Consider the following 21660-nt stretch of genomic DNA (forward strand, 5'->3'; position numbering starts at 1 on the left):
AGATGAAACACCTGCTGTGAATGCCATGAAAGGCTGCTGGAGACCAGGCAGCTTCTGAACAAATAATTTCCAAGGAAAGCTAAAAAATCCCTGTGTGCCCAAAAGACCTTATTTCCTTCAGTCTCTTTCTCATGGATTACTGTTTTCATGTATATGTTTTGTTTGGCACATTGTTAACAGCTCGCAGTGCAGAGATTGCACAGAAACAGGTTTTGTTTCAGATTGATACCTAACTAAGATTTCTTGTTCTTTGTATCTCGTTGGTTTTCAAGCTAACGTATTCTTTCTGAACACATCATATAAAATTTGAGAAAGCCATTTTGTAAGTCTGTGAGATGTGTTAAGGATTTAACCACGCTGTTTCCACTCATTATTCCAGAAGCCATGCTACATTGGCTCACTAGTATCACAAAACACTTTTTCCTAAAAAGCCAAAAATGGCATTTTTAAAGCTTGTCTTTAGCAATCCATTGGGTCTCAGCTTGTAATTTCCTCCTTTGACAAGTAGTGGGATTCCTTCCTTTGCAAATGTAAGGAAATTTTGACAAAAGATATTCTCTGCAAACTGTCCTCATAAAAGTCATCCTTGTCTGGCACTTAAACACCTATGCTATGGGCATGGCCTTTCCTAAGCAGGTGTGATGATAACAGCCTAACAGATGGGTCTGTGAGGGAACAATCATGTACTTCAACCTTAAGCATTTCAGGCACAGAGTTCCACTGAGGAGGGTTTGGACTGCAGTCTGCTCAGAGAAACATCAGCAAAGATTAAGGAGGCTCTAGTACTCATCAGAATCAACTTTGACTTCTGGTATAATATAAATTTTGTCACTCCTCAGTGACAAAAATACTCTGCCAGTATTTTTCTGGCAGAAGAAAGGGTGAGAAGGAACATTTTGACTGCTCTGTTGTTGATTTGAAGATCATGCCCATGGAACTTGGTCTAAGTATCAGCTGAAGTTTACTGGAGTGACTTCAGATTACTCTGTGCTGTTGTTTTTCCCAAAGACTTAAACTCTTTGTTAGGACCTCAGAACATTTAATGTACAAAATCTTACTTTTAACTAGGGCTGCTACTCTCCATTCAGTAAGTTCACCAGAGTGAATTGCTTTTTAGTCATGAACAGGGTGACAGTGGATATCACCCAGGCAGAATATCTGGTAACTTTTTGGCTTGATTTGTTTTCCCCGGTATATTTAGGCAACATGGGGCATATTTTATTAATAACAATGAAATATATCAAATTATATTTTCAAGAGAACTGAAAGAGAATAATTCCCATTATTCCCCATTGTGACTGTTCCAAGAAACTAACAATAAAAAATGCTTTTAAAACACTATCTTCTTTAATGATGTAGCAAAAGGTCTCATGCTTGTTTGATTTGTGTTTTCTGTTTTCCAGGTGGCTTCATTCAGTGTTATATGAGAGAGGCACTACAATATATGTTGATTCTCTCAAGACCATAAGAATGACCAGTGACTATATTACTGGATGAGGCAAGAGCTCCAAGTGTCATCTATCTGGAATTCTATGAGGCCTTTACGTGGTTCCCAATAACATCCTCCTCTCTAAATTGGAGAGATAGGGGTTTGATGTATGGACTGTTTGGTGGACAAGGAATTGACTGCATGGTTACATCCAAAATTTATTGGTCAACAGCTCAATATTCAGATGGGGGTCAGAGACAAGTGGTCTCTTACCAGGGACCCCAGGGACCAGCGCTGTTTCATATCTTCTTTGGTGACATAGACAGTGAGATTGAATGCACCCTCATACCCCAGTACGAGAAAGTTGGAGTGGGTCCAGGCGAGGACCACAAAGATGATCTAAGTGCTGAAGCACTTGGCCTATGAAGACAGGCTGACAGAGCTGGGTTTGTTCAGCATGGGGAAGAGAAGGCTCCAGTGAGATCTTATTGTGGCCTTTCAGTACGTAAAGGAATCTTATAAGGAAGATGGGGATAGACTCTTTATTAGACCCTATTTCAAGAGGACAAAGGATCATGGTTTTACCCTAAAAGAGGGTAGATTTAAACTAGATATAAGGGAGACATTTTTTATAGTGAAAGTGGTAAGACACTGGCACAGACTGTTGGTAGATGCCCCATCCCTGGAACATTTGGGACTCTTTTACAGTTCTAGTGAAAGAGGTACCTGCTCATTGCAGGGGGGTTGGACTAGGTGACCTCTAGAGGTTCCTTCAAACACAAATCATTCTATGATTCTATGACTCAATGAAATACCTCTCACACAAGTAGATCTGGTGATTTAAATAGATCTATTCATTTAGAAGCTATGCATTAGTTGCATAAATAATGGCTTACATTCTATTCCATTGCAAAGTTTTCAAGGAAGAGAATCTGTATTTTGTTTTAAGAATACTTTGTATATTAGCAGTCCTATATATACACACAAAATTCTTGATAGAATTTTGTGAAGAAATGGGTTCATATTCATTGCTGGTGTAATTCCAGCAAAGTTACATTATTGATGATTTTATTCTAAAAATATTTTCAGCATATTCAGAATTGACCTATTTTGACCAGATAAGTTCAGAATTATTATTTAATTCCTCTCATTCTTAGCTCCTGAGTAGGAAAAAATTTGTATCATTTTATCTTACTTATTTGCAGTAGATAAGTAAGATGGTTTCTCTGTGCCTTCTAGTCCACTAGAATTTACTGAATATTTCATTTTGTGAAAAGTTTTGGTTTTCACTTGCATTAGCTGTGGTATTTTAACCTGCCACCTGAGGTCATTTCAATTATATCTGACAAATGAGTCACAGTAACCAAATGAATTGCATTTTTTTCACAAGTAATTATAATGCAAATTTTAAGTATTGTACCCAGTTTTCTGGAAATTAATTGAGCAGAGCTCTCTCTTTTCTTTAAATACTTATTGCAGGAAAGACACAAATGATTATATAGAGACGAAAGGTCAAACAATAACAGAAAACTACAGTTGAAAAGCAACCTTGTTCCATGTAGCACTCAGTTTTAGTACTGACTGTGCATCTTTCCAGCAGCCTGAAAAGACAAAAAAAACAACTCTTTCAAAGAATACTTTATAATCTAACAAAAGGATCAGATAATGCACTTACAACCACCTATCTGTATCTGAGCATACTAGAACTATTCATATATCCTGGGTCTGGAAATTCATATGAAAACTTTTTATTTTAACATTTTCATTGTACACCCTGTTTGAATCAAAATGAAGAAAATTAAGGAATGGGGAAGGGTAATGTTGTGTGTGCACTTGGAGAATTAAAAAAAAAAATCACCATCCTAAAACACAGTGGCATCAGAGAATATTGGTTTAGTAGAACTTTAGGCAGAAAAGCAGTGTGTACTAATCTACAGTGTGTTTCCTGCAGGACCCAGGGTTTCTTTGAAATGTGTCTCACTGAAGACAAGGTAATGTTGTAATGTTCAGAAATCACAGCTTCCAGTACTTTGGCTGTGATAACAATGACATCGGTGTATATTAAATTCTTTACCATCAGTCTGACGTCAAAGATGTGGGCAGTGAATATGAAATGTTTGGTTATTGACAGCAGAGCCCATATTTTTTGCTAAAGAGAAGATAGCTTACAAAGCTTTTCCTTAATGTCCTGTTTCCAGTTAACAACTGTGTACTGTTGTGAAGTAATTGAAGGCAGACTGACTCTTTCATTAAAGCTAATTAACTTTTTTACAGAAGATAGTGTAAAGGAGAGAACTAAAACTGAAGTACAACAAAAAGTTGCTTTAAAGAACAGGGATACAGCCCTCAAGATTATGCTTCTTTACTCAGAAGTGATAGTCAAAGATACGTATTTTGGGGCTTTGGTTAGGGGCAGTGATGAGAGGAATTTGCCTCCTGATGCTCTTGGAACCTTGAGCAATAGACTGACAGAAATGTTGTGGGAAATAAAAGCACAACAGAATTATGCTAGTGAAAGTGAACCTGTGCTGATAACAAAATTGCAACTTAATTTGGGGCAGAATATTCTTTCTCAGTCTACCTTCCATGGAGATATAAGTGTTCCTCATGTTGTGTGTCAAGTTGCAGAAACCCTGCCAAATGGCTCACATTATGATTTGAATTAATTATGGTCTGATACATCTTGAGGACTCTTGATAATAAAAAGAAGCCCCTCTACTCATCTTTAAAACCATCCATCAATTTGCTTGGCCAGACATTCTTCCAGATGTTTCATCATACCTGTGGTAAATATAAAACCCATTTTAGTTAGAAGATTAATGAAGTGACTAAAACCCAAAGATACTAGGAACTGTGGCAGAAATTTTCATTTTTGATTTCAAGAGACTAAATTTTTTGTTGTTTGTTTTGCAAGATTCCTGGACTGTGTGGACTTATACAATGCATTTCCTGGTCTGAACTAAAGGTATGGCTAAAATAAAGTTTGTGGAACAAGTTCATTTCTAATATGGCAGTTATCATGTTTTATTGCATGTAGTATGACGACAAAAGTGTAGAATCTATAGTAAAACTCTTGAATTCTGAAATTCCCTGAAATCTGACTGGATTTTTTGGTTTTGTTTGTTTGTTTCTAGGGATGGAGAATGCAAACTAGATAAGAGTGCAGGTTTTTTTCTGTACCTTATGTCTTTGCAAAAGAACAAATGGAAGTCAATTACTACCAGGACAATGTTGTGGTATCGTATATCCTTTTACCTATGTCAACCAGGTTTCCTAACAGAGAGGATCATCAGTACCTCTGATGTTGTGTGTACTCCTAATACCAGAAGAAAATTAAAGGAAGTGCAAGGTTTGATTTTAAAATAACTATGTTTCCCATAGTTTAAAAGTGATTGAGATGCCTAAAAAGATTCAATGAATTTTATAAAACCTAGGTGTGTGAGACTTCTGCAAAGAGCTAGTAGGACATCTGCACAGACTATTATGCATATACAGGGGGATAGCTTTAAATTTAAACTCTCACTAAATGCTCATGTCTGAAAAACAAAAATTAAAACTAAGCAGAGAACAGGCTTCTGCAGTACCTATGGACAACTTAAAACCCTTTGTGAAGGAAATTAGAGTTCTTGTTTTTGTGGGGGATAATTACTGCTGTGGTAGAAAAAAGCGTCCCTGGCAAGCTTCATTGGAAAGAATACTGCTTCATGCTAACAATAAATTCCTTTGGTTACCTGAATTTATTAGCAGTGTAAGGAAAAAAAACCCCTGACTCTGGTATGAAGTGTCAAACTTCATTTGAGTCAGTCAGTGAGGAAACAAGAAGGTTGATGGAAGATGAAGTGCATACGTCATTCTAGTCTCAGGAGAAAACTAACAGTATCAAAAAGCTTCCTGTTTAATTTCTGGGTTTAATATCAGGAGTTTTTGTGGCATTGAGAATTAGTGGCTAAGACCATTCTGCAAGGTGAAGAGGCCTTAAAGGACTAAGGTATTGGTTACCTTTGTCACAGACAAGAGTTTTCCTGACTCTACATTGTTTTAAACTCAACTAGTTTTCTGCCTTTTGCAGGGGAATAGAACTGATTTCCTCATTGCTAAGGTCCAGAGTGCGTGCACAGTGTCAGTCACTGTCTTTCTCTGTAAGGCGGATACATTTCTATGTTCTTTCTTTAGAAATCAAAAATATTTGAGTGAACGTAAATAAATGTATTCTTGAAATTTTGGGTAAACCCTAAATCCCTTACAAGATGAGTGGCTTATACTTTGAAGAACAGGTTACAGCTCTTAATTCTCTCCCTTGCAAATTTGAATTTGTGATTCTGCACCTGGGACGGGCCACTCTTGATGTACATTACAGACTGGGGAATGAGATACTGGAAAGCAGTGCTGTGGAAAGGCACCTGGGGGTGCTGATCAACAACAAGTTGAACATGAGTCAGCAGTGCCCTGGCAGCCAAGAGGGCTGTCCTGGGGGGCATAAGGCAAGGGATTGCCAGCTGGTTGAGGGAGGGCATTGTCCTGCTCTGCTCTGCGCTGGGGCAGTCTCACCTTGAGTACGGTGTGTAATTTTGGTCACCACAATAAAGTTACAAAGTTATTAGAAAGCACCCAAAGGAGGGTTATGAAGATGGTAAAGGGTATAGGGGAAACCATTTGAGGAGTGGCTGAGGTCACTTGGCTTGCTCACTCTGGAGAAGATGAGACTGACAGGAGACCTCATTGCAGTCTACAACTTCCTCGCAACGAGAAATGGAGGGGCAGGCACCGATCTCTTCACTCTGGTGACCAGTGACAGGACCCAAGGGAATGATATGAAGCTGTGTCAGGAGAGATTAGGAAAGAGTGCTTCACCCAGAGGGTGTTTGGGCACTGGAACAGTGTGGTGATAACAACACCAAGCCTGAAAGAGTTCAAGAAGCATTTGGACAATGCATTCAGGCACAAGGTGTGATTCTTGGGGCTGTCCTGTGCATGGCTAGGAGTTGGACTTCAGTGATCCTTTTGGGTCCCTTCCAACTCAGGATTTTCTATGATTCTATGATTGACTGATTTTTTCTTAAGAAATCATGAAGCTGAAAATAGAGAAAGAATTTATTTATTCTCAGTAAAATCCTCTTGTATTCATATCAGTTGCCTAGTAGAATATTTTTTTCTTCCTCTGTTTGGATCTGTGTAAAAAATCTATGTCATCCCAGATTTAGACCTTGGCAAGTTGGGAATATGACCATGGTACTTGAGTTTGTAATTTAATGTTTATACTGTTCTACGTTTCACTAATGAAGACAAAAGAAATCTAATCTCATTTCTCAGATAAAAATATATCTTGCACGCTCCAAAATAATTCCACCAGTCAATACCTACCTCAGCCTCCAAAGTCACAGATGCTGTTTTCTCTGAGTTTTCAGTTTTACCCAGCTTGGTAGGAACATTGGAGTAGGAAGCTATCTGTGGAATTGAACAAGTTTACCATAACAATATTACCATGATGACCACTCAGAGAAGTATGCTTCATCCTGTGCAATATTTAACAATGTAACTTTTTCAAAACTTCCCTTTTGAAATACACTCAAAAAGCATTGTAGCTTACAGATTAGTAATTGCAATCATAGACACTAAGGGCATAAAGGTCATCAGGTGAACAGGAACTAGATTTTAGGCTTTTCAGTCCTGGGAGATGACCTAATCATTGAATCATTGTTTTTAACACTGTTAGCTTTCATGTAAGTATATAGTTCAGCGTTGGCCTCTGATATATGGGTACTTAAAACATTTGTCATGATCCTAAATAGTAAAAAGCTTCCTGAAATGAATCTGCTAACAAATAGGATTATACAATCAAAGTACTGAAAGGCAAAATTTCACTTGTTTTTATGTAAGGAAGATAACAGCTTTTCTCTAGCCCCAAGTAGGATTCTAAAATTCAGGTGATTCATTTAGCTGGAAAAAAACCCTGCCTGTTTTTTTTCCTCTGGGATCTCAGTATAAGTAGTTACTTCACCAGCATACTGTGTGCCTTTTCAATGAGACCACTGTAACTTTACTCAGAGCAAACTTGAAAGGTTGATATAATATGAAGTTTTATCATGTCATAAATGATCTATGACAATAGGAAAATGACTCTTAATATCAGGATGACTCAGAGAGGCTGTTTCATGTAATTGACTACAGAATAAGAGGCAACCTCCTCACATGGGTGTCTGCATGTTCTGCATGTGAATAGCCTCCCTAAGTGTCCAAGGTACTTTTGTAACACAGAACTGAACATGTAAACACTCACATATTGTTAATAAATGACTTGCAATATTTATTCTGAGGAGCTTCAGACTTTTAATGTTAATAGGTGGAAAATCAAAGATATCACCTTTTAATAACCAAATTCATAATTCAAAGCCATGATTATAATTTCAGGAGGAGATGTATAGTGCCACAGCTTCAGTGAAAACTGGTTTTGAATTCTCAGATGAGATCTGTACTTTCCCTTTCCAGGACTACTCTTGACCTATAAAGAAACAAGTAGATGAAAATATTAAGCAGTATATGTCTGTAAAATTTCAGTGCTATGACATCTTTTTAAATATTGAAAGGATTAAAATTTTACATATATGGCTTAATTTTAACAAAAAACAAAATGGAAAGTTTGCAAAATGATTTGTGATTTTCTTAAAACTGAACTTCCTAAGAATATCTTAGTTTTGCTTTATCACCCTCATTCTTGGTGATACATAATACCGCCAAAAGAATTAATTTTCCTAATATATACTTGTCCAACCAGGTAATTCCTAAAATATTGGTTTTGCATTTACATTTGTGTTTCCTAGCAGAAGAGCAACTATGAAACATTTTCCTTAGTATCAACTATTAAAAGGTAAGTTTAAAAATAAAGAAAATACCAGGTTCAGGATATTAAATGTTAATATGTTTATTTTTCAGTAGCACACGATTTTCTTCTTTAAAATACTAAATAAAAGTTACTATTTTAATTAGAATGGCATATGATCTTATAATTTCCAGTTGAACAACTTTGCCTTTCACACTTCGGGTTGTATCAATTGAACCTAATTTGCTTTTGCCATTGTTGGAATCCATCTTACCAAGGCCTGTGACGTTTTTGCTCTTCAGTGCTTTTAATGTTCAGCTTTCAATTCCTGGATAACATTCAAAACCACAAAGTGCCAGTTGCTTTCCAAGTTATAAACAGAACTTTGAATCCATTAAAGACTCCTCTGCTGTTTCTTCTGTGATTTCAACTGTTATATCACAGAAAGAACCAGGAAAAATTCCTTTGCTCCTCAAGAATGTAATACTCCATGGCTTATTTGAAGTAGCATCTTCACAAAGTAAACCTTTATAGCAGAAGCTAAGTATAACCTCCTTGAGTGGCATCTGGCAGTTTGTGATATAGAGCAAATGTGGTTGGAGATTGTTATTCCCCAGAGCATTTTATGCAAAGAAGCTTAGACTATGCAAGAATGACTTAAAGTACCACAGGTTTCATGCTGGAGAAGGCTCGCTTTAAAAACTATATCTTGCAGCCAAGTTAAAATGCGTAACAATTTTTAAATCTCTTCCTCTTGATAAAAAAGAAGAAATCAACAATGAAAATAGATTTTGCATGTAGTGAAACAGTACACAGTACTGCTGGAAACCCTGTAAAAGCAGAAGAAGACCCGGTCTCTGGAGAGCAGTAATACTGCATCTCTATAAACCTCTTGATCAGCTCTCTGAACTGGTGAAAAGACAATACATTTTCTATTTTGTTTAAGTAGAACAAATAGATAGAAAAGATGTCAGTCATATGCGGAACTGGATGACTATGAGTAATTGGAGAAAAGAAATTTAGAACTATAAAATTAGTCCAAGAATTGTGGAATCACCTTTCAACCTTAAATTAACTCTAATAAAAATTTTTTGTTTTCCAAGTTTCTCTAAAAGATTTCCTTTTCTGAAATAAATTGCTGCAAGTTCCACAGCTAAGGCACTTAAAAAGAGGGAAAATAAGGCAGGTTAAGATCCATTGTAGATAATAATTCTGTTTTGAGAAAGTAAATTCAATAAAATGTAATTATTTTCCACTGTGGTGAATGAAATAAAATGACAAGTATTGTATAATGCAAATATATTAGTTTTTGTCTAAGACTCAGATGAATAGTTGTCATTCTCAAACTGAGAGATGGAAATAACCTTTTCCTTCCTTTGTCATGGATGACTAAAAGCAATAACTATCCCAGATTCACAGCTTTATACTCATGGCCGCCATAAGTAAAAATAACCCAGACAGAGTAGTGCTTATTCTTTATACCATTTGTAATTTTAAGTTCTAAAACTGAGTTAACATGGGACTGTGTATCTGCCTTTTTCTGCCCTGCTAGAAAAGGGTATTGGGTCTGTCTGGGAGAGAATTAATTTTCTTTGTAGGAGACTATATCTTGCTGTGTTTTAGATTTATGACTAAACCAGTATTGATAATAAAAAAATGTTTTGGCTGTTACAGAGCAGGGTTTACAGAGCACCAAGGCCTTCTCTGTTTCTCGCTGTCCCCACAAGTACAATGGTGGTGGGCAAAGTATTGTGAGGGGGCACAGCTGGGACAGGTGAATCCGACTGACCGAATGGATATTCCAGACCATGTGATATCTTGCTCAGCACTAAAAACTGAGGGTGTAAGTAGTCTTTGCTCAGAGACTGGCTGGGCATTGGACTATTTGTGGGAGGTGCTGAGTGATTGCCTTTGCGTCACTCGTGGGTTTTCTCTCTTTCCTTCACTTATTAAACTGTCTTTAACTGGACTTGGAAATTTTTCACACTTTTGCTCTTTATATTGTCTTTCCTATCCCACTGTAAGGTGGGGAGTAAGTGAGTGGTTGGGTGAGTGCTTAGTTACTCACTGGGGTAAACTCACCACAAAAGGAATGCATTAAGCAGTAAACAGTTTGGAGTAACCAAATTGGGTCTTTCAGTGATGCGATAACTCAAGAGATGGAAAAATGAATAAATATGAACTCTGAAGGAGAAGAACAAATAAACTGTTTCTGTGATAGAGCAACCAATAGGCTGAAAGTCCAAAATGAGAAATGCAGGTGTAACTTTACTTCCAAATGAAGTACAATAATCTTGCTACATTAAAGTATTTACTCTCTTTCAGTTAAAAAATTGCCTGAAATATGTTACCTGAAAAAATAACAGTACTTTTCTGAAAATAGTTGCATGCTTTTGTGGATATTTGCAGTGCACCACTTTTACACTGCCCAGGAAGTTTTCTCTTTTGTATAAGAATCCAATTAAATCTTCATAATAGTATGCAGGTGATCTGGAAAGAATGAGAATCCAAAGTGTAACATTGCTTTTTATATAGACATATAAACCCATTCCCTCTAAATAAAAGAAATAATGAGTTAAAAGGGAAAGTCAAATGCAAACTGGTGGAAAACTAACCCTTGCTCTGTTCATTACAATAAACTTAGGCAGTGGCCATTGGTGTAAGTATTGTTAACCAAGAAAACTACTAATGCATTCTGTTCCCACAAAAAACCCAAACAACAAACAAACTATGAAAACAAACAAGTAAACACACAAGCAAACAAAACCCAACACTCCCCAACCAAACCAAACCAAACCAACCAAACAAACCAAAACCAAAGAACCCTAAACACTCCACAACTCAGTTACCTCATAATTTTTTCTTCTTCATACCCCATAAGGAAAACAGAATAAAAGAGAAAGATTAACACTTGGCAAAACAAAGGTATAAAGAAACTAAGAATCCGTCATCTTTTTTTCAAAGCTCACAGTTGATATAAAAAAATTTTTTTTCTGTAAGACAATCCTGAAGAAGGAAAATTTTGATATTTACACAAATATTGCACAAAGCCCTTTTGATGTGTTCAGTTACTTAACAATTTTGCTCCAATTTGATTTAGTATGATTTTTCCTGGAACAGTGAAGAAAACCTCTAAGAGAACGGGACTGCAGGCAATTATTTCAGCCTTACACTAAGAATATAATATGAATATAATAATTTTTTTTATGAGATGGAGTGAGAAATTGTATGACAGAATGGATCATCTGCATTTACTAAAAATAGACAGCCATTTCACCAAAATGAATTACTCCACAGAATAGAAACTATTCTGTTGCAATGGCAAGTTATGCTTTTCCAGGGTATATTTCAGCAGAATTGTTTGGTAGGGTAGTATAATCTTATGCATTCTTTTGATAATGCATTTGGAATTTTGTTTAACATCTCTATTTTATTACTGCCTTGCTGTGGCATTCTGCATAGTTGCTGACTCTTTTCACAAAAAGAAGTTTGACTGAATATTGAAAAAGATTATTAGAATAGTAGTAAAGCATGGCTCTGATCATTAGTTGTTTGTCGCCTGTGTGGAAAATTGCATTTTTCCACACAAGCAATGATACAGTATATTAACAGCTTAGAGAAACAGTCATATTATTTGCAACATCTATCTGAGTGAACTGTGCCCGCTACTTAAGGGCAAAAGCATATCTTAGAAGTCAGGAACTGTGTTAAGACTACATGTTAGTATAACATAAGGTTGAAAATATGGAACCTGATTTGATGTTCAAGCACCTCACAGCCTGGAGATGCTGAGATTTATTCTTATATAAATACAAGACTGAAAGAAGCTTTCCAGGTCAGTACCACACCAGCTGGAGAGAAAAAAAAGGCAAAACGCCCCACCAGCTCTTGTGTGCTTTCACAGCTGATATCTTTGAATTGTTGTTGTTAGTAAAAGCAGAGCCTATTTTTTACTTCATAGTAATAGATAGAAACTCTCTCTCTTATTAGGCCTGTTGTGAACAAAAGGGTCAAAATGCCTTTGATTTTGAAACACTGCAATTTACTACCATGCACCACAGAGTTCTTGAATTTACTGTATCTTATCTAGTGTGATGATAAGAAACAAAAAAATGATTCATACAATGTTGCAGAAATCATCTCTGTTTTCAAAAGAAAAAAGGGACATGAATTATTAATACAGATGTCAGACACCTTGACAATACTTTATCTCTTGTAACTCTTAAATAAAACAACCAGTCATTTGCTTGCATTGAATAATTTCTCTGCTTTGTACCAGTAAACAAATAACATTTTGTGAGATACAAGAATTTTTAAAAGATTGGAGTTTACTTACTGCAAGGATATTGAATTCTGACAAAAACAGTCTTTGCTTATTTTTTTAAGCCAAAAAAATCCCCAAATAAAAAGCATGATCTTCCAAGGAAACTAAACTGTTAGAGAACTGTTTTGCTGTGCACTATTCAATAACTAGATAAGCTTTGCATCTTACAAAAATAAAATCTTTGGAGAAATAAATCTCAAGCAGCATTACCATGGAGATTGTCTCAATATACTATTTTCCTTTAGCTAGGAAAAAACTTATAAATTTTTGGGTTTGTTTTTGGGGTTTTTTTTTGTGTTTGTTTGTTTTGGTTTTGATTTTGGTGTTTTGGTGGGGTTTTTTGGTACAAAGAACAGAATTACAACAGTATTTGGGTGCCAAAAGGTGCACCCAGAAAGCAAATACATGGGATTTTTCCAGAACTGATGGTATTGTTGCCTAGTTCAGCGAAATCAGTTCTGACTTCACAACTGCATTCATTAAATAAGATGGAGAAAGTACACCAGTGGCCCTTTCTATTGTCACCAGTGATACTCTTGGTCACTCTCAGAACTGGGTGTTATGCTCCCAACAGAATCACAAATTCACAGTGATTTTGGATCTTGATCTGTGGTTTGCTTTCTTTTTTAAGAATGACAAGCAGTAGTGAACGTCAAAACCTACTCAGTGAGAAACTCCTGAATCAGCAACATGGGTGTTACAAAAAGACCACTTGTGTGATTTTTATAAATGTGGCACTAGTATAAACTAATGTTGCTTGTTCATATCTCCAAAATAACTATTTATTCTTGAGTTTATGTATTCAATTAAAACCAAACATATAAGTGAAACAAGTCCATAATTTTCACTCTGCTGCACTCTAAAACCTATGAAGAAAGGTAAATATTTTTACAAAATTTATGTTTAAATTCATGGTGAAAATATACTACCTTAAATATACTGTACTTGCTTGAGAGTTTCCTCTTGGATAATTGATGATAAGAAAAAACCTGACAAATAGGCTGAACAGCTAATTATTTTTCATCTTTTATATAACCAGCTTATTGTACAATGTGATTTTTCCAAAGTTACTTCGTGTCTGATCATGAGTAACTTTTATTTGCTGAAACTCTAGTTAAGAATAGCCAAGCACAAGTTAACAAATTTCTTTATTGATTAATTTAGAAGACACAAAAAGTATTATTCCATGCTGAATGAAGTATTATCTTCATCCCCCAGTGAGAGCTGTCATTTAGATTTCAGCACTTTTTATCTGGTATAGATTTCCTTGTGGGTTTTCTTGATTAATGAATTGAAACAAATTTTAAAAGTGTAATTCAGACTGAAACACAGAAAATAAAATCATAAGAAAATATTTTGTTGTTTTAACTTTTGTTTTCTCCATTTCACCTCTTTTATATAATTCAAGAAAAATGAGTAAAACTTGTTGGTTTTTCTGATTTTTTTTTCTTAAATAGCCCGTTTGAACCAGAAACTTTCATTCAGTGTCTCTGTTACTTCTCTAAATTAGTCAAGAGACTGTGCCTTTAAATATTGATTTTCTGTTACTTTCCCTTTGTGCTATTTAACTAAAAAATGAATAGCTGGTAATCATGGTTTTTGTTTGACACTTGCTTTCAGGCCAAAAACTGGACCCTTTGGCAGCACAGTTTGGACAGATTGTGTGGGAGGAAGGCAGAGATAAAGATGATTAGGAAATCAGAAAGTTAAAAATCATAAAGTTTATTAAATTACTTCTTGCTTCACGAGTTATCTGAGTTCCTTGCTCCTTGCTTTGGTTACCAAGTCTGGAAGAGAAGAGGGGGAGGAAAAGTCAAGTATTTATGAATATTATTGCCTGTTAATAGTTAGTTTAAATAATGTTCAGCAATAGCTGCCAAACTGAGAAACATAGACACTTAAAGTGAGAAAAAAACAGCAACACGGCCTCAGTGGTAGCAGCTCATGGCAAACTTTGAAATATCTAATAAGTAGCTGTCAAATCTCAAAGTCAAAGCAAGCAAGTGCCTGTGCACGATAATGATCTATGAAAGAGAAGAGGGTTAATGTGGGTGTTTTGGGGATAAAAAAATCTCCTAAAACATAAGAAAACACTCCCTTTGAAAAAGAGAAATTTATGAGAAACACCCTTTGCCTTCACCTCTCACCTGTCCTTATACCCAAACCCATGGATGGTGGTAATACACATGCACTGTATACAGGTGAATAGTTTTCTTCAAAAGGTTTTTGAGTAGCCTGACTCATTTTCTTGTTTGCAGGAACGTCACCCCCACTGGCTTTAGATCAACTATCTAGATAGGCTCCTGGAGCATTAAATCCCATACAGGCTTTCAGAGGCTTGGCTGTAAAATAAGAATGTCCAGTAATTTACCTAAACATTTTTGTCGCTCAATTCAGTGCCCTTCCTTCAGCCATAGAAATCTTTGGCTGATCTTTGTGGTTCTCCTTGAGCCATGCTCCTTTCCTGACTGCTATGCAATCCACTTGAAGGAGAACTGTACTTTCTTCTGACGAAAATAATTTAGAAAGAATTAATGGAAAAGATGGCTAGTCACAGAATCATATAGGATCACAGAGTGGTTGAGGTTGGGAGGGACCTTTGGAGGTCATCTAGTACAAGCTCCTGCTCAAGCAGGGCTACCTAAAAACTGTTGCCAAGAACCGTGGGCAGATGGCTTTTAAATATCTCTAAGGAGGTCGACTCAACACTGTCTCTAGGTGACCTGTGCCAGTGCTCGGTCACCTGCTTAATGTAAAAGTGTTTCTTGATATTCAAGTGGAAAATGCATCTGTGCACATTCGAGGTAGCTTAGAAGACATGAGACATGGAAACTATCATCTTTCTGTTTTAGGCTGAGCTGCCTGTCTTTCACAATTATGGGAAGATTTCATTAAAGTAACTTAGCTTGGGGGCTGCTGTCTGGGATGTAATAAATCACGTTTTCTTTTCCATGGAGAAGAACTGCTGCAAGTGACAGTGTGTAGCATTGCAATGACAAGAGGGATCCATGACAAAATACCAGCCATTTACTGAGAAAGAGTCTTAGGTATTAGTATTGCTGAAAAAGCGCATTTCCTTTTTGAAGAGTGAGTACTGAAAAGCCCAGTTTGATTCTCATCAGTGACAGTAACTGAACAGGAGCTGCAGCTGCTGTTGGGCCTTTATTATGTTTTTTGTCATGTTGTGGATTAGTTGACTGACCAGTGAGTGTCCTCACATTTGCAAGCATCATTAAGAACGAGAAAATGGATAAAATAACTGCTCTACCTGAAGTTGGTGTCTGTGTGAAAGCAAAGACATAAACCAAAATACTTATTTGTCAGCAAAATTACTTCCTGTTAAAACCAGTAAATGGTGACAGTAAAAACAAATCAGTAACAAATGTTATTTTTCCTTAGAAATTTCAGGATTTAATGAGAGAAAGCAAAAAGCATTAATTCTTATGCTAGAGAAGGGGTTAATGCTGCTATTTCTGGTAGGATTAGAGCAGATGCTGCAAATTTACAAATTTTCTGTGATGTGTGGTGCAAGTAATCTAGATGGTATGGGATTCTCAGGCTTATATAGGCTATGGTCTCCCCAGTTCTTGGGTTATTTGGAGATAAATTTTAGCCTCTTTTTTTTAAAAATAGTATCACAACATAAAAGAATCAAGAATTTTAAGGTCAAAAATGAGAAATATTTTGATGGAGGCAAACGTGTTAAAAATGAATGTCATCACAAGGAAATAAAAAAATCATATTGTTGAATAGAAATTATTATTTTTTCAAATTATTAACAAAAGGCTAACTCTAATCTTGAAAGATCTGTGTTCCAGTAAATAGCTTATGGTAGTAGGGAATAGCTCTCTTTTTTTTTTTTTTTTTAAGTATTTAAGAAAGGCTTTCACCTACTTTTAGCTTTCAGCAAGAGACTGTTTTGAGTCAAGGGAACTACAGTTACAATAGAAGGCATTGAATCATCTTCATAAAAAAAGAGACTCTGGAAGGTACTGTGGTCATGTTTTACGACCTTAATCTTTCTATCACATCTGCATGGATTGGTGTCTAGTCCTATTAGATTAAATTCTTAATGTGTGCAGTTCTCTCTGCAGTCATTTTTATCCACCAAAAAGCCAGTTTCCAATTAAAGAAAGGATGATTGACAGCTCGATATATGTGAAGAAAAGCTTTGTTCACAGTGAAGTACAATGCATGGTTCATCTCACATGTTAGAAGAGATTTTGAATTAAATTCTCAATATGTATAAAGAGCCATGTAGGAACCACAGCAATGTGTAGAAATTGAATAGTCTGAGGTGGTTTGGTTCTTAAATACTCGTTTTTGGGACAGGCTAGTGGCAGATACTGAGACATATGCACCAAAAGCCAAAACCCTGTAGTGGCTTATTCCTCCACACACTTTGTACATATTTTTTTATCTTTAGAACAGAGAAGAGGTGGCTTGGACACTGAATTCTCCCTTTGAAAAAGACTGTCCCTGACTCAAGCCAGTAGCTGATAATTGGAGACCTCTCCAGGCTGACCACTCCTATTTATCTATCCATTTATCCATTTCTTACACTCTTCTGTTGGTGGTTTCCCCTATTTGATGTTATTCACAAAATGACAAGACTACATTTTTGAATTGGCTCACAGCCACGAGGACTTTGGTGTTACACAGGGATAGACACTTTCATCTGGGATAGAGTTAATTTTCTTCTTAGTAACTGGTACAGAGCTGTGTTTTGGATTCAGTATGAGAATAATGCTGATAATACACTGATGTTTTGATTGTGGCTAAGTAGCATTTACCCTAAGTCAAGGACTGTTCGGTGTCTCATGTTTTGCAAGTGATGAGGTGCACAAGAAGCTGGGAGGGAGCACAGCTGACCCAAATTGCTCAAAGGGCTATTCAGGACCATAGATTGTCATGCTCAGTATATAAGCTGGGGGGAATTGACTGGGAGGACCCAATTGCTGCTGGGGGACAGGTTGGGCATTGAGTGGTGAGCAGTGGTGTTGTGTGTAATTTGTCTTTCTTGGGTTTTATCTTCCTCTCTCCTTCTCCTTTTAATTACTACTAGTATTAGTACTGTTTTTATTCTACTGTACTTTGTTTCAATTATTAAGCTGTTTTTATCTCAACCCACAAGTTTCATTTTCTTTTCTTTCCTGATGCTCCTCCCAACCCACCAGTGAGGGGAAGGAGGAGTGAGTGATCAGCTGCTGAGTGATCGGTTGGGGATAAACCGTGACAATATCTTTCTCCTTATAGATGAAATATGGTCATCAGAAAGCTATGGAGATTACTTCCCTTTGAAGTGAGATGCAGCTGAGATTTGCACAATTGTTCAATGCGATAATTCAGCAGAATGTCAGATAAAAGACTCTTCAAAACCAGCTCCTGGAAACACCCATACTCGAAATGGGCTTGCCAACACATGAAGAGGTAAGTTGGATGACAGAGACTGTCCCACAGGTTTCTTTTTGAGCATGGAGGACTACGTTACCTGGTTTTATCTCACCTTTGTGTGAATTCTGTTGAACTATTAAGTAATTTTTGGGATTTGTCTAAAAGATTACTGTACCCTTGCACGTCTTCCAGGGAGATGGCAGAGCTAGCAAAACAGCCCTTCTGGTTGTTTTCATACAAGATTTTCTTTTGGAAAGGACCACATTGTATCTAATAAGAAGTATTTTCAGATAATATTCTGAGGAGGATTCTCTCATCTCTTCCTTTCTTTTCCTCTAACTGTGCTCACATATGTATTTTACATTAAAATACACAATGTTCCGTTGTCTGGGTACCCCATATTTGAGGCTACAATAAGTCACTGGTGCTGCACTGCAGAATGATTTCTCTCCTGCTGTCTGTCACAGAATGCAAATAGCAACACAGGGCCTTAATGAAAGCATGATGGCACAGAGAGAGCAAGGACAGTGCTTTAATATGTGCCCCTCTCAGGAGCTCAGGCCTTTCCTTTCAAATTCCTAAACAAAGATCTGAAGAACATGCCAGATCTTTTTGATTGCTCCTTTATCCAGGGCTGGCCTGCTGCAGGCAATTCAAACCACTGCCACCAGGCCTCCAACAACATCACTGAAATGTCTAGTTGCTTCCTGCAAATAAAGTGAAGACAAGTCTTTCAGAAGTTTCTGTTAAAACATTTATATTTGTTCAGGTGAACTTTGTATGAAAATGGAACCATAGTAATGATAATAAGTAATAACCATATTTTTCCATAAACCGTCAAAGAATGGACATTTTCTCTTATCTAATACTGTAATTTGAGCAATTTAAGCAAAGTTATGCTTTCATTGCCATTTAGTTTCCAAGAGAACATGGAAATGTTAAATATTTATACAGATAAGTCCATGGTTAATGTATTTCTCATTCAAACATTGCACATTGTATAATGCTGGAAAAGTATACACTCAAAACAAGAAAGAACTGAAGAAACGAATACAATTTGAAAATCATTCTTTCACATTTTTGTTGTGGTTTTTTTATTTAACAGACTGCATTGAACAACTGACTTTGTCTTTATGCTAACAAAGCCAGTCTGGTTTATTGCTGAATTTAGAGGTCCAGCTGCATTTCTTGCCTCAGGATCTTAAGCGCATACAGTCTTGTCCATGTGTCTAAAAGTTAAAATATGCTAAATTTCCATGACAAAAAAGAGCTTTCAGAATATTATTAATAAGATGTCTTCTGGCTGCCTGAAATATTTCTGAACTAGAAGTTTCTGGTAGTGGCAAAGTAGCTATATAGCTCAGGTTTTCTTTTACCTTGATTCATGTAAGGTAACATGAAATTTAATAAATTACTACTCTCCTCCTCACAAATAAAAAAAGCCAAAAAACCCACAAAGGAATAAAATGTAGTTTGTGTCACGCATGAAAGGAATTTAAATTCTCCTAGTTTAAATTCCTGAGTCATTGAAGCTTCTGAATCAGAATCCCTCATCACTTTTAAGAAATTTGAGAAAAGATCTTTTGGATGATAAAAATGTCTTTCAGGGGGAAAAGGCATCATTCTCTGTGTCTGTTGCCTCCCTGGGAGCAAGAAAGCATTTAGTGTGAATTATTACAGCTCTACAACAGAAAATGGTTCCCCAGCTGCAGTCTTAGGCAAGAGATGCTTCTTAAAATGAAATAATTTGGGATTCATGAACTACGTCAACCCTATCAGACTGGCCACAGAGTAACTCAAGCTTTTTTTCCCTCCCCATTCTATATAATTCTCACAATGGTCAAAAATCCACAAATTGATGCCTGCATGTGGATTTGGACCATACCTGTACTGCCAGGTGAAGAATGTATTGTGGTCCACAGCTGTAGGGGCATTAAACCTTCTCTGCTTGAATACTAGCCTGATTTCACTATAGACAAAATGTGAGCTTGGGATATCTGCTGATAGAAAGGATTTTGCTGCTGTTGGTTTTGCTTGTGCACTGTATGTCCCAGGTGTGACCCTTGTCAAGGTGCCAAGTATGAATGGGCACTTTCTTTTCGAGAGAGTTTCAGAATCTAATTAAAATCTACAGAGCATAGACCTGCTTAGAGAAGAAAAAGTATGATCTGTGAAACTGGACACAAGCCTGACTATGGGAAGACATGGGTTTTTATTGCTGGTTCTGCTTTTAAATTAATCTCTTCTTGGCAGCTCTTGTTAGATAAAACCTGGGAAAAACGGAAGTAGCTCCTGTGAAAAATCACTTTGGATGAATTAAGTATTAATCTGTGTTTGATGAAAAACCTATGCTGATTTCACAAATAGTGGGCTTCTCAAAAGAATGAAACCACTGGTTCTAACTGCTGGTCCCAGAGAGCTGGACTCCACTGCAGTCATAGACCAATCTTCCCTGTCTGCCAAACACTTCTCAAACACACAAGTGCCTTGTATGCAGTCTAAGCAGTGTGTCCTGTTTAATAATTTTGGGAGTGGAGTCAATAGTGGGTATTTCTTTTGATTCTTCAAGGCACACTCCAGCTATTTTTAGCTGCAGTTTACAGTCAGGAGTCTTATCACTGCTTTTAGCAGGCACCCCCATGTGACAAGATGGAGAAAGAGGGAGATTTGTGACTTTGGGGAGGCAGGGGTGAAACCAGCTATAAGGAGGAGATCCTCATTACACAGAAAGACTTATTCTATAAAAGGGATTTAAGGACATAATGCATAAATATGCAGCTTGACTGTTTTGCAGTAAGGATTGCTTTGAATTGTTTACTGTGCAGAGTTTGCAGTTAAAGATACAAGACAGGCTAGAGGAGTGGTGAAGGCTGACAGGAGTCTTTTTTTTTCAAAAGTAAAAAAGAACTAATGCACCATTTAATTCACTGACATTAGTCCAGATAGAGTGCAAATATCCCTCCGGAGAAATATCTTTGTTTAAAACAGGATCTGATTTCAACTTCCACAGAATAAAAAGCTGATGTGGGTTACATGTGTTTTGCACACCCAATAAATGTCAAGCCTCTGGGCATTGACATTTTGCAGCCTTTGCAGCCACTTGTAGCCACTTATCAATTTATTAATTTCCAGACCACCCTGCACTGCATTTGTGCCTGAGTTTTCTCATCCATATAATGGGAACAACTCCTTACTAACCTACTGTACTTCACAGTGTGTTTCAGTTCATTCATTAATGTTTGGAAACACCATTGAGACCATTCAATAGGTGCATAACAGAAGGGAAAAGTCTTAATTATTGTTAGATGGCTACAGGTTTAATTACCCGAACTCTGCTACTTGAGAGCTCTAGAGTTAAACTTTAGCAGCTCCAATAATTGCAGTGGGGATATGCCATTTATAGCTCACGACGGTGTAATTTTTCATGCAATGATCTACATTTTCTTCACTCTCAGATTTAAATCTAGCTTTCTTTAATTTAAATTTTGCTGAAAACAACCATATTTCTACAAGCATAAATTATAGTAGATGAACATTAATGATGTCTGTTCCCAGCTGTTCTTAGCTTAAATAATTACCACTCGCTCTCTATGATCAATATTTTAAATACCTAAACTATTAAATTAGGAACACAAAGCGCTTGCTTCTGTTATTACTAACAAAAGGAAGCCTTAATGAAAATGCCTGTAACAGTCA

The sequence above is a fragment of the Corapipo altera genome, unplaced genomic scaffold, assembly GCF_003945725.1.
Source record: "Corapipo altera isolate COAL_440 unplaced genomic scaffold, ASM394572v1 23, whole genome shotgun sequence".
Taxonomy (NCBI): Eukaryota; Metazoa; Chordata; class Aves; order Passeriformes; family Pipridae; genus Corapipo; species Corapipo altera.